Source organism: Festucalex cinctus, chromosome 9 (assembly GCF_051991245.1).
Source record: "Festucalex cinctus isolate MCC-2025b chromosome 9, RoL_Fcin_1.0, whole genome shotgun sequence".
In the NCBI taxonomy this organism is placed as follows: Eukaryota; Metazoa; Chordata; class Actinopteri; order Syngnathiformes; family Syngnathidae; genus Festucalex; species Festucalex cinctus.
This window is the reverse complement of record NC_135419.1, coordinates 25,921,542-25,934,712: the sequence shown is the minus strand read 5'-3', so window position 1 is coordinate 25,934,712 and position 13,171 is coordinate 25,921,542. Positions and strand designations below refer to the sequence as shown.

The 13,171-nt window shown below is 40.5% G+C and overlaps 1 protein-coding gene across 2 annotated transcripts in view; it reads left to right on the top strand.

Annotated features, from left to right (window-relative positions):
• LOC144025437 (uncharacterized) overlaps positions 1–4,654 on the top strand; it is a 344,499-nt gene extending 339,845 nt beyond the window's left edge. For both annotated transcript variants that reach the window (XM_077531450.1, XM_077531444.1), the window contains one exon: positions 4,384–4,654. The gene's annotated coding sequence lies outside the window, so the exon portion shown is untranslated. The remainder of the gene's footprint in view (positions 1–4,383) is intronic.
• Positions 4,655–13,171: the final 8,517 nt, after the last annotated feature.

Sequence of the window (13,171 nt, the reverse complement as noted above, 5' to 3'; positions counted from 1 at the left end):
GCCCGTATGACTGTGCTATTAATCTTATCCCTAACGCTCCTCTGCCTAGTTCTCGTCTGTATCCTGTATCTCAGCCAGAGCAGGAGGCCTTGCAGGAATACATTTCTGGTGCACTGGCGGCAGGTTTGATTCGGCCCTCGACCTCCCCTGTCGGAGCCGGCTTCTTCTTTGTCGACAAAAAGGATAAGTCCCTGCGTCCGTGTATAGACTATCGTGGTCTCAATGAAATTACGATTAAGAATAAGTATCCATTGCCTTTACTGGATTCTGCTTTTGCACCATTACAATCAGCTGCAATCTTTACTAAATTAGATTTACGTTCCGCTTACCATCTAGTTCGTATCCGGGAGGGTGACGAGTGGAAAACAGCTTTTAAGACTCCCCTTGGCCACTTTGAATACCGCGTTATGCCATTCGGATTAACTAACGCCCCGGCCGTCTTCCAATGCCTGATTAATGATGTTTTGAGAGATATGATAAACGTTTTCTGTTTTGTATATCTTGACGATATCCTGATCTTCTCCCGTAACCTCAAAGAACACCAATGTCATGTACGTAGGGTACTCCAGCGCCTCCTTGAGAACCATCTCTATGTGAAAGCTGAAAAATGTGAGTTTCGCACCACATCGATCCAGTTTTTGGGCTTTGTTATTGAACGGGGGAGAATCCGGGCAGACACAGCCAAGATCCAAACAGTCCTAGATTGGCCTGTTCCCTCCACGCGTAAACAGCTACAGCGATTCCTAGGCTTTGCCAATTTTTACCGGCGTTTTATTAAAAACTAAAGTCAAAGAGTTCGACCACTAACAAGAATCACGTCAAGTAAACTCCCTTTTAAGTGGACTAAGGAAGCTGATGTCGCATTCATGGAAATTAAGAGGGTGTTTGCTAGTCCACCAGTTCTGTACCACGCTAATACTGATCTCCCTTTTTTGGTTGAGGTGGACGCATCGGATACAGGAGTGGGGGCCGTTCTGTCGCAACGCTCCCCAATCGACCAGAAGATCCATCCTTGTGCTTTTTTCTCTCGATGCCTCAGCTCAGCGGAGGCCAATTATGATGTGGGAAATCGAGAACTACTGGCAGTGGTCTTGGCCCTCCAAGAATGGAGGCACTGGCTTGAGGGGGCGAAGGAACCCTTTACAGTTTACACAGACCATAAGAACTTGGAGTATCTACGGGCGGCCAAGCGAATGAATCCCCGGCAGGCTCGGTGGGCTCTGTTTTTCACACGTTTCAACTTCAACATCACCTATCGTCATGGGTCAAAAAACAAGAAACCCGACGCCCTCTCTCGCATGTTTGACCCAGCACGAGAGGACGCAGAACCGGCGCCCATCCTTCCCGCACATTGCATGATTGGTGCACTTCAGTGGGAGGTGGAACGTAAGGTGATGGATGCTCAGCAAGGGCTTCAAGTTCCCCCTGAGTGTCCCATAGACAAATTGTTTGTACCAGAGACTCTCCGTTCGGAGGTATTACGTTGGGGACACGAATCTAAAATTACGTGCCACCCAGGAGTGAATAGGACTTTTCAGGTACTGCAGCAGCGATTCTGGTGGCCTGAAATGAGGAAGAACACCCAGGACTACGTGGGGGCATGCACTACCTGCGCCTGCGGGAAGCCTTCCAACCAACGTCCGGCAGGGTTGCTTCAGCCTTTGCCGATTCCTTCCAGGCCCTGGTCACACATTTCACTGAACTTTGTGACAGGTCTTCCTCCCTCACGTGGTCACACAGTGGTCCTTACGGTCGTGGACCGTTTTTCGAAGTCAGCCCATTTCATCGCCCTAAGTAAACTCCCGACCGCGCTGGAAACCGCCCAACTGCTCATTCGTCACGTCTTTCGCCTGCATGGTATCCCTTTGGATATTGTTTCGGACCGGGGACCCCAGTTCATCTCTCAAGTATGGAGGCGGTTTTGCCGAGCCATGGGGGCAACGGCCAGCCTCTCATCCGGATACCATCCCCAGTCTAATGGGCAGACTGAGCGGGTCAACCAGGACCTGGAAGCGGCTCTGCGGTGTGTCTGCCTCGACCAGCCCTCATCATGGTCCACCTTCCTGCCGTGGGTGGAGTACGCCCACAACACTTTGGTCACATCAGCCACAGGTCAGTCCCCCTTCTACGCAGCCTACGGCTACCAGCCTCCACTATTCCCTTCCCAGGAAGGCCAGGTCGACGTTCCCTCTGTCCAGTTGCACTTGAGACGTGCCCACCGGGTTTGGCGCGAGGCTAGGGCGGCCTTATCGCGCACTGCGACCCGCAACCGCCAGATTGCGGACCGACGGCGACGGCCCGCACCAGCTTATGAACCTGGTCAGAGGGTCTGGCTTTCTTCTCGAGACCTGCGGCTGGCTGGCAACTCCCGGAAGCTGGGTCCCCGGTTCATCGGCCCTTTCGAAATTGTGAAGATGGTGACTCCGGTGTCTGCGAGACTGCGTCTGCCTCCCACCATGAAGGTACACCCTGTTTTCCATGTTTCATTACTCAAGCCAGTGTCTTCCAGCCCCCTGAACACATCTACAACATCGCCGCCGGCACCTCGCATTATCGACGGCGATCCTGCATACACAGTCAGGGAGATTCTGGACTCCAGGCCTCGGGGCAGAGGTTTCCAATACTTGGTCGATTGGGAGGGCTACGGGCCAGAGGAGCGACAGTGGGTCCCCCGCTCCTGGATCCTGGATCCGTCCCTGTTGCGTGATTTCCATGCTGCCCATCCGTCTAAACCAGGTGGTCCGCCAGGGGGCGTCCGTTAAGGGGGGGGTACTGTCATGATGCAGGGCTCTCAGTGTTGCTCTTTTCTTTTGTTTTTCAGTCTCTGAGTGATTGAGGGGGCGTGTCCCCTGGCGCCGCACCTGCGGTGCATCATCATTAGGCCTTTATAAGGACTCTGACGTCGCCTGGACGACGTCGGATTATTCTCCCTAGTCTACAGCCATTGCCTTGTGTACTTTGCTATAGTTCAGTTTTGCTCTCGTAAGTTTTGCTACGTTATTTTGTGTTGTGACTTTTTGCCTGTTATATTTATTAATTAAGGGCCATTGAGTTACTAGTAGATATTTTTCATCTTGCCTTTTGCAAGCACCTTGTGTTTTCTCCCATTTTTTCCATCCTGGCTTGGGCCAGCGCTTTTTGTTATTTCCCCTATTTGTGAACTGTAATAAATCCTGTCAAACTCCTCTGTTGCCGTGATCTTGGGATCCACCTCTCCAGTTCATACTGGACCCTGACAATAACGCGGTTCACTTTTCGCGGTCTCGCTGTATGTATGCATGATTTTTTTTTAAGTGAAATTTTGCATATTTTTTTACAGTAATATACACATTTTATAAAATTTATGAAGGTTTGAACATTGTCAATGTTTGAACAAGAGAGAAATGTGAGAACATGTAAATGCCTCTATGAGAAAAGTGTCTAAATTGTGCGGTCGGGGATTTTCGAGCCTTAAAACATTTATAAGAGTTGTAAAACATAAAGCTAACTACTTCGCGGATTTCATTTATTGCGGGTATTTTTTGGAACCTAACCCTAGCGGAAAACGAGGGAACACTGTAAAATAAAAACAAAAATGCTTTTTAAAAAATGAAAACTAACTGAAACTACATTTTATGTTTACAAAACTAACTAAAACTAACTATAATTATAGCAAAGATGTCCTTCGTTTTAGTCTTTGGTAACTAATTTAATACATGAGCCTTTGGGGATGATTTTAAATGTGATTTTTAGTTGATTTATTTTGACATAAACCGGAATAATGACGTTTGAAAGTATGTCATCGAGCAGCAGCCAATAGAAAAGCACCTTCAGATGACGTTGCACCCATGGTGTTTTTTAAATATTGTGCACAAGTAATACACATTAAAAAAATATATATATAATAATACTAATACTGAAACTAACCAACTAAACTAAAACTAAGCATTTTGAAAAGAGCTAAACTAATAACTAACAGAACCACCATGAAAACACAAAAAACTAACAAATAAAAAATTCCAAAACTATAATAACCCTACTACCATATTACAAATAAATTGGCTTATATATTGTAGCATTTTTCTAAATATGCAAAAACACAAATAAATCATTTGTACAATTTTTAGGACTAAACACAATTTCTCTTCATAACATTATGCGGCCCTTGCGTCCTTCTGATTTTCTGTATGTGGCCCTCAAATGAAAAAGTTTGGACACCCCTGCTCTAGCATAAAAATCATTTAACAAAAACGTATAAATACGTCTTTGGGAGCATGGTGATATTTAAAATAGAACGTATTTATACGTTTTTGGGAGCAAATGAGTAAAGATAAAAGAAAACAAAACTGTGATTTATATTGATAGTTTGGATACCATTAATTATGTTTTTGTCCTTTATCACAGTAAACTGTTCCAGAATGATGGCCCCTGTGTAGCAGAAGAAGAGGAATGTGCCTTTGTCAACCTCTTCCTTTAACAAATGAACAAGTGTGATATAAAAGGGTTTACTAGAATACCAATGTGAAGAATACGGTACAGTATATGCAATAGGGATTATTCTATTATTTAAATGCACACAGGTAAGAAAGAAAAACCCGCAATGGTCACTTGAAAATGAAATAAATTTGTCAAAATACCTACTGACAAGTCACAAACCTGGGAGAATGTCCTTCGGACAAACGTGACAAACTAGAGCTGTTTGGCAAGTCAACTCTGTCGACACCAAAGAAAGTAGAGTGCAATGAAATCTCAACATTGGCAAGATATTTTAGAACAAAATGTGATGCCCTGCGTGAGAAAGCTTGGTCTCAGCTGCAAATCATGGATCCTCCAAGATCAGCCAGGGAATAGGATGCATGACTGCAAACACACAACCAAAAACGCATGAGCACCTCGCACGTTAACTCCAGGCCCGTCGACGCCCACATCACGTTTTGCTAGCATGCTTGCGAAATAGGAGCTGGCGAGTGTTTTATCTTGAAAGGTAACCGGAAATTTATTTTGAAACTGCGTCGGTCTTCCTGTCCCGCTCGATGTGTTTTGTGCTAGCTTGCCATTTGCCGGAGGCCTACCGCTGCGGCGTCCGGCAAAAATAGAAAATAGGCTATCCTTGCGGAAGGGCTGCGGCACGCCGCAGCTGAGACGTAGTCGACACGCAACGCATCCGCAAGCGGTGTAAACTGCACCATTCGAATGAATGGAATCTAATTGCTTGCGTCGCCGGAACGCACCGCAACCGCACCGCAACCGCAACCGGTGTAAATCGGGGGTCAGTGTTTACTACCATCATGATTGCTCCATTTTACTATGTTCATATTCATTTCATGGACCGCAGTACTCCCCAGTTGCATGTGATGTGAATCGACAGTATTTTGTCCTACTCTACCAAACATTCCAGTCTCAAAACTTAATGTAAGGGAAATCGGTCCAATTAATTATTGAATCCATAATTGTTGATTATTAAATTAATAATTAATTGGCTAATTAATTGAAGGAGACAAACTTAATATTTAATTTCTCTTTTTGATAATTTTATCAGGATAGCAGATGAGAACCTATGAATCAGTCAAAAAAACGAAGGATGTACCCTTTCTATAATTAAAAAAAATAGATATTTTTTTGTTCAGCTTAGAAGTTACTATAAATTGATGAAACAGTGAAAACCAGGTTTTGATTTTGGGCACGTTTATTTTCTAACCTATGTGGGAAAATCTACTTGTAACTTCAAATAAGCAAAACTAACTACCGTGATAGGAAATAACACCATAACTAAAATGATAAAATAATTAAGAAAAGCAAAACAAGAAAAGAGAAATGGTCTTAACCAAGGTGGTGGATTTCCTAATCAAACTAACATGGGACCCAGATTTAACCGAATCGCTTGCACCAATTTGTACAATCTGGCTAATGCCTGCAAAGTTGCACTTAAAGATGGTCGTGTTGGTCCTCGAAGCGTCGGACCCTGGAATGGAGTCTTTAACAAGCCCGTTCTTTGAAGAAGAGATGAAGAAGGCTCAGTTCAGGAGAGGGACAGAGATCGTCCGGCTGGGCTGCCGAGCCTCACGTGTCGACCTGCTGGCTGGGAAGAGGCCATTTTGGGTGAGGCCTCAGTGTGCCTGGAATGTAGGTTTGCCAACTGTCCCGCTTTATACGGGGCGTCCCGGGTAATATGGGCTAAATTGTTATGTCCCGTACGGAACCTCAAAAGTCCCGTAAAATAATTCTCTATTCTTACACGAAATGCAGCAAACTGTATCTTTACCATTTTTGGACCACGGCTGCTCCCGTAGGTTGACAAGTGACAAGGAAGTTGCTCGTAGCCAATAAAATGAGTCGCTGGGTGTGACGTTATGTAGAGATCTTGCAAGGTAAGAGAGGCAACTAGAGAAAGAGAGAGAGAGAGGCACTTCCTGGTTTTGTCACAGCTTCATGTCGCCTACACTCTAAACGCCGACCTTAATAAGTTGGCTGCGAACGTATCAGTGGGAGCAATACAAGATGTATTCTCGTACTATTTATGAACAAATACTACGAGTATTTAGCTTGCTGGCAAGTTTCGCAAACAGCGCTTAACATGGCAAACCGCACTCTACAGGTCCTGGATCAGCTAAAACGACAATGTCACGAAGCACGGCACCTGTCAGCCAATCACAGGCATCAGGCATCGTCACGTGCATTTGTTGTAGCGGTTTATACTGCACAAGTGGCTTACAAATAATAATAATAATAATAATAATAATGTGTAGTGTTGTCCGGTCGGTTAGGAAGAGAGAATGGATAAACCTGTAAGAAAGAAAAGACTGTGCTGTTACAACAAGTCTCCATGGAAAAAGTACATTTGGTGAGTCACGCTCCTCTTTTGCATTTTATTTTTTTGCACCTGTTTATTTTTTATTTATTTATTTTTTTAAGGAAAGAGACAAATTGTGGTTTCTTTGAGGTTTAGTATGAGGTTACATAATGATGGCCTGCAGTAAGGATTAAAGGGAATGTACAAACTTTGTGCATTTCGAATCTAATCACAATATATATATGTAAAGGACGGCAAACGTCAAAAACTGATTTATGGCCCCCATAAAACCATGATTTATGGCCCCCCCATAAAACCATTCATAACCCTAACCCTTTGAAGTAAGCCCCGCCCCCTTCCACCTTCTTAGCCAATCAGAAACCGTTATTTTGAATTAAGCCCCACCCACTTCCGCCTTCTTAACCAATCAGAAGCCGAGGACAGCTCCTGTCAAAATTGATTGATGACATCCTGCACCCCCCTCCCCACCCCCCTCACCGCCCTAGCCAATCCGAAGCCGAGGACAGCTCCTGTCAAAATTGATTGATGACATCCTGCACCCCACAACAAACACATGTTATCCGGTTCCCCCCACCCTTCTGCACCCCTTCAATAAACATATGTTTCCGGTCACCCCCAACACCCCCCACCAATTGTATACGTGCTTCCGATGACCCCCACCACCACACCAATAGCTTTGAAGTCGAGGGCAGCTCATGTAAAAATTGATTGATGACCTTCTGCACCCCACAACAAACACATGTTATCCGGTTCCCCCCGCCCTTCTGCACCCCTTCAACAAACATATGTTTTCCGGTCCCCCCTCCCTTCCCCTCACAACCCTAGCCAATCAGAAGCCGAGGACAGCTCCTGTCAAAATTGATTGATGACATTTTGCACCCCCTCAACAAACATATGTTTTCCGGTCCCCCCTCCCTTCCCCTCACAACCCTAGCCAATCAGAAGCCGAGGACAGCTCCTGTCAAAATTGATTGATGACATCCTGCACCCCCAGCAAACATATGTTTTCCGGTCCCCCCTCCTCCCACCCCCCGATTGATGACATCCTGCACCCCCAGCAAACATATGTTTCCGGATACCCCTCTCCCCCCTAGCAAGACCCCCATTGTTCTACCGTCTGCTAACCATAAATCGTTTTCGTCCTGATAAAAAACTTTTCATCGTGTCACAGGAAGGACACGCCTTTTGAAGTCTTGCAGGAAGGATCCTACCACCAGCTTTGAACTCGCGGAGGAAGCGCGCCCCTGTATTCATGAAATTTTTCACACGAATACTGATAAAGCCCCCCACTTTGAAGTAGAACGGGTACCAACCGTGGGAAGCCCCGACCCCCCTTATCACCATGTTGGGCGGCGGGAAGCCCCCACCACCGGCGCCTCTATCGGGTATGTGCGTGCGTGAATGTAAAATAGTACGAGGCTCTCTTAATCGAGTTAAAGTGTTGTGAATATTAAAAAAAATGTTATCCATTTGCTTCTTGTTTTTTAAAATAAATAAATAAAAGAAACTTACCGGTGTTTACGGGTACGAAGTTGCGTCTCCTTTAAAGGGTTTTTCTTTTCTTTTTTTTAAATAAAATAAAAAAAATAAAAAAAATAAAGAGGATCGGTTTCTAACTGAAGGAGTTGGAAATACAGACGAAAAATAGATTATTCGTGCGTAAAGGGTGGTTATTTAACCCATTTCAGAACAACAACCCCTATTCCTCGACTGACATTGTAAAAAAAGCTGAAACCGATGGAGAGGTCTGAGTGTCACCCCCCGCGGTGAACAGCACCATCTAAAGGTCAAAGGATGTTACAGCCTATGATTAAGAGAGGGAGGTAGGTATTAGAATGTGATAAGTTTGTCTGTATTTTTAATTTTAAATAGAGTGAGGCATGAAATTAATCGGTTGATGTTTTGTGCGTTGTATTTGATAGCAATGTAATAAAGACATTTTGGTAGGATGAACACAATAAAGTTAGTCTACAAAAGTAAATTAGGGTATTAAAATGTTGATAATGAATGTAAAACCTAAAAATTTGATTCAAAGGTATTCAATTTGTAAATTATACATTTTGGATGACGGAACAATGTATGGCATTAGAGTAGCGAAAATGTGTTTACCTTTTTTTTTGTGTGTGTGTTTAAAAAAGATAATAATTGTACTAGTTTTAAAAAATACTGATTTCTGGAGAGAATATGTAATCACAAACTCAGGTAGGAACTGCATGTGGACATTATTGGTCAGACGTCTGCTTCTTTTTAAAACCAAGAGAATTGAAAGTATGAAACTTTGAGTTTCTTGATACGTTAATAGATTTATACTCTACTTAACCCTTAATCTTTAATCTTAAAGCCGATCTTTGCAACAATTTAACCAAAATCAGCTTCTTATTAGTAGATTAACACCTTAGTCTCTTACAAAGGGTATTCCTGTAAGCCCTTGGCTAATAGTTTTTTAGAAAGGATCCACTGTTTGAATTTATGACACCATAGATGTATTTGTACATGAAGAAGGGTGTGTACACTTTTATTTTAATTTTAATTAGAGTGAGGCGTGAAATTAATCGGTTGATGTTTTGTGCGTTGTATTTGATAGCAATGTAATAAAGAAATCTCGGTAGGATGAACACAATAAAGTTAGTATAATTTTGTCTACAAAAGTAAACTAGGGTATTAAAATGTTGATAATGAATGTAAAACCTAAAAATTTGATTCAAAGGTATTCAATTTGTAAATTATACATTTTGGATGACGGAACAATGTATGGCATTAGAGTAGCGAAAATTTGTTTACCTTTTTTTTTTTTTTTTGTGTGTGTGTGTGTTTAAAAAAGATAATTGTACTAGTTTAAAAAATACTGATTTCTGGAGAGAATATGTAATCACAAACTCAGGCAGGAACTGCATGTGGACATTATTGGTCAGACGTCTGCTTCTTTTTAAAACTAAGAGAATTGAAAGTATGAAACTTTGAGTTTCTTGATACGTTAATAGATTTATACTCTACTTAACCCTTAATCTTTAAGCCGATCTTTGCAACAATTTAACCAAAATCAGCTTCTTATTAGTAGATTAACACCTTAGTCTCTTACAAAGTGTATTCCTGTAAGCCCTTGGCTAATAGTTTTTTAGAAAGGATCCACGGCTTGAATTTATGACACCATAGATGTATTTGTACATGAAGAAGGGTGTGTACACTTTTATTTTAGGGCTGTAGCAATTCAAAATGGAATTTTCCACATTTACCAGATTTAAAGACATACTTATATGTTATCCTAAATGTGATTCACTGTGCAAAATAATAATACTAATGACACTAAATCACGAAAATACAAATAATTCCTATAAAACAAAAGAGGAACCTCACGACGAGGCGTTGCCCAAGTTCGAGTTGTAAACCTGCTCTGGGCATATACATTTTCTACAAATGTACCACTGAGAATATTTGCAAGCTTGTAAATAAAATACTAAAGGGTTACCAACATGAAAAATTAAATTTTTTGAGCTTTTAGCTGTGTTAAAATGCTCTTACTTCACCAAATACATGACCGAATTGGAGTTTTCCTCCATTCGCCCCTCTCTGAGAAATTCTGCTCTACAAAACACCAGCCCCAACCTGAGAAAACAAGCAGCTGGCGGTCTTTGACATCATAAGGTTACCCTCTCTCACGTTTTTGTCGTACGTCTAGCTATGTATTTTATGTTTTTGATCTGTTGTATATAAGATTGTGTTGTACATAAGAATTTCACCCCCTCTTACGTTTTTGATGCGTTATAAAACTAATAAATGTACTGATTTTTTTTTTTAAAAGGATTAGGCTTAGATAAGGTGTTGGTGGCACTCTCATGAGCTGAGTGCGCAAGTTGTTTTAGCCCCTCTGCAGATGCGTACACGTATAAAATGTTATTTTTCTGTTTCTAGTTTTGTTACCGCTAGTGCTATAATTTGTGTCTATGCGATTTTTATCGGATGTCTCTATGTATTTTTGTTGTTGTTTATGAGGTTTGTATATACGAATGCGCTGTGTGGAAATGGGTTTTATCCTCTATCGTTTTTGTAATATTTAAAAAACTAATAAATATACTGTTTTTTTGTTTTTCTTAAACTGATTTATGAAAAGGACTTGTAATCGCAAACTCTTTTTTTTTTAAAAGCAGTAACTGATTTAGGAGGTGGAGGGGGAATGTATTGTGGGGATCATACTTTTTGAAATCTTTAAGCTGTTGATTGTAAGAGTCTTCTATCTTGATGTTAGCCTTTTTATCTGAATATGTATGAATGAAATATCTTCTAATTATTAGCTCGGATTCTTTCAATGGTTAGCCCTGTAAGGCTTAGGTTAGTAGTTTTTTAGAAAGTATCTGGGTATGAAATATGTTTTTATTCTGTTAGGAATATGGCGCGTACGTGAAGAAGGATGATGTAGTTTTATTTTTGCTTTGTTCCCGTTTTAGTTTTTATCTGATTATGTATGAATGAAATATCTTCTAATTATTAGCTCGGATTCTTTCAATGGATAGCCCTGTAAGGCTTAGGATTGTAGTTTTTTTAGAAAGTATTCGGGTATGAAATATGTTTTTATTATGTTCGGGACATGGTGCGTACGTGAAGAAGGATGATGTAGTTTTATTTTTGCTTTGTTTCCGTTTTAGTTTTTTAGATGGGTGAAGGCATCGTTTTAAGGTGCCAGGTGTATTTTGTGCAAATAATATAGGGATACTTACTTTTTATTTCTATGTGTACTTGTATAAACGGTTATTTTTCTGTTTCTAGTTTTGTTACCGCTAGTGCTATAATTTGTGTCTATACGATTTTTATCGGATGTCTCTATGTATTTTTGTTGTTGTTTAAGTTTATGAGGTTTGTATATACGTATGCGCTGTGTGAAAAAGGGTTTTAACATCTATCGTTTTTGTAATATTTAAAAAACTAATAAATATACTGTTTTTGAAATCTTTAAGCTGTTGTCTGTAAGAGTCTTCTGTCTTGATGTTAGCCTTTTTATTTGATGATGTATGAATGAAATATCTTCTAATTATTACCATGGCTTCTTTCAATGGATACCCCTGTAAGGCTTAGGATTGTAGTTTTTTAGAAAGTATTCGGGTATGAAATATGTTTTTATTATGTTCGGGACATGGTGCGTACGTGAAGAAGGGTGATGTAGTTTTATTTTTGTTTTGTTTCCGTTTTAGTTTTTTAGGGGGATGCAGGCATCGTTTTAAGGTGTCAGGTGTATTTTGCGCAAATAATATATGGATACTTACTTTTTATTTTTGTTACCGATAGTGCTTTGTTTCGTGAAACCCTTATGTTTTGTTTTGTTTCTTGTTTTTCTAACTTACCCTTCGAGGATAAATAAAACGTCTTTAGACTTATCGCTAGCGAAGATGTAGCACGTTTAACACTCTAAATAGTTTTATCGCTGCACGACGTATTCGAACTAAGAGATCCCAAGTCTTTGTGAGTTTTTTTTTTTCTTTTAAATACTTCGAAATACTCGTTGTTAAATTAGCCTATAAGATATTATTGAATATGATAGTCTGTAAGATTAGCTATACTAAATCACCCCTGGGTTTAAAACACAAAACTACGAGATTTAATCAGAGCGTAACAATCTACCGCGACGATCTTTTTTAATCTTAAAACCGCTCTTTGCAGCAATTTACCTAAACATATAGTGAACAAACGTGTATCTTGTATGACTAAGAGACATTTAACTTTTGATTGAACGATTTATTTTTTTTCCCTTACGAATCGCGCTTACTTTACGATGGTACGCGTAGGTAAACAATTTTTACACGCATATTTACACATCGGGACTCTTTAATTTACCTACTACGCGTGGGTTTTGTTTTTTTGTTTTTTGTTTTTTGTTTTTTTTGTTTTTTTTTGTTTTTTCAGGAATTTGGGAGAACACGCAAAGTCTACCCAACAAGGCCTGAGGCAGGACTCGATCTCACAACCCTTTATGCTAAGAAGCCAGCTAACGTACCGCCCTGATTGTGAAATAACAGCTACTATATTACTTAATTTGAATGAATAATATTATTTAAGACGTCTACCCATCTAACGCTTTAAAAATAGCGACATAATTCAGATAAAAATATTATTCGTACTATATTGTTTGTTTTTTTTTACAATAGTTTCTGAGTTCTCACAATAGGTGTTCGATGATACTATTTTATAGTTTTATGTTTTTCTTACCGGTATGATTAACTTGTATTACATTTATGACGTTTCGCTATCATCTTAAAACACATCTTTGCATCGTTTTAAGGTGGCCGGTGTATTTTGTACAAATAATATATGGATTCTTATTGATTTCTGATCAATTTTTACTCGTACATTTATCTACTTTTGCTTTTAAGCGTATGTTAGTTACTTGTATAT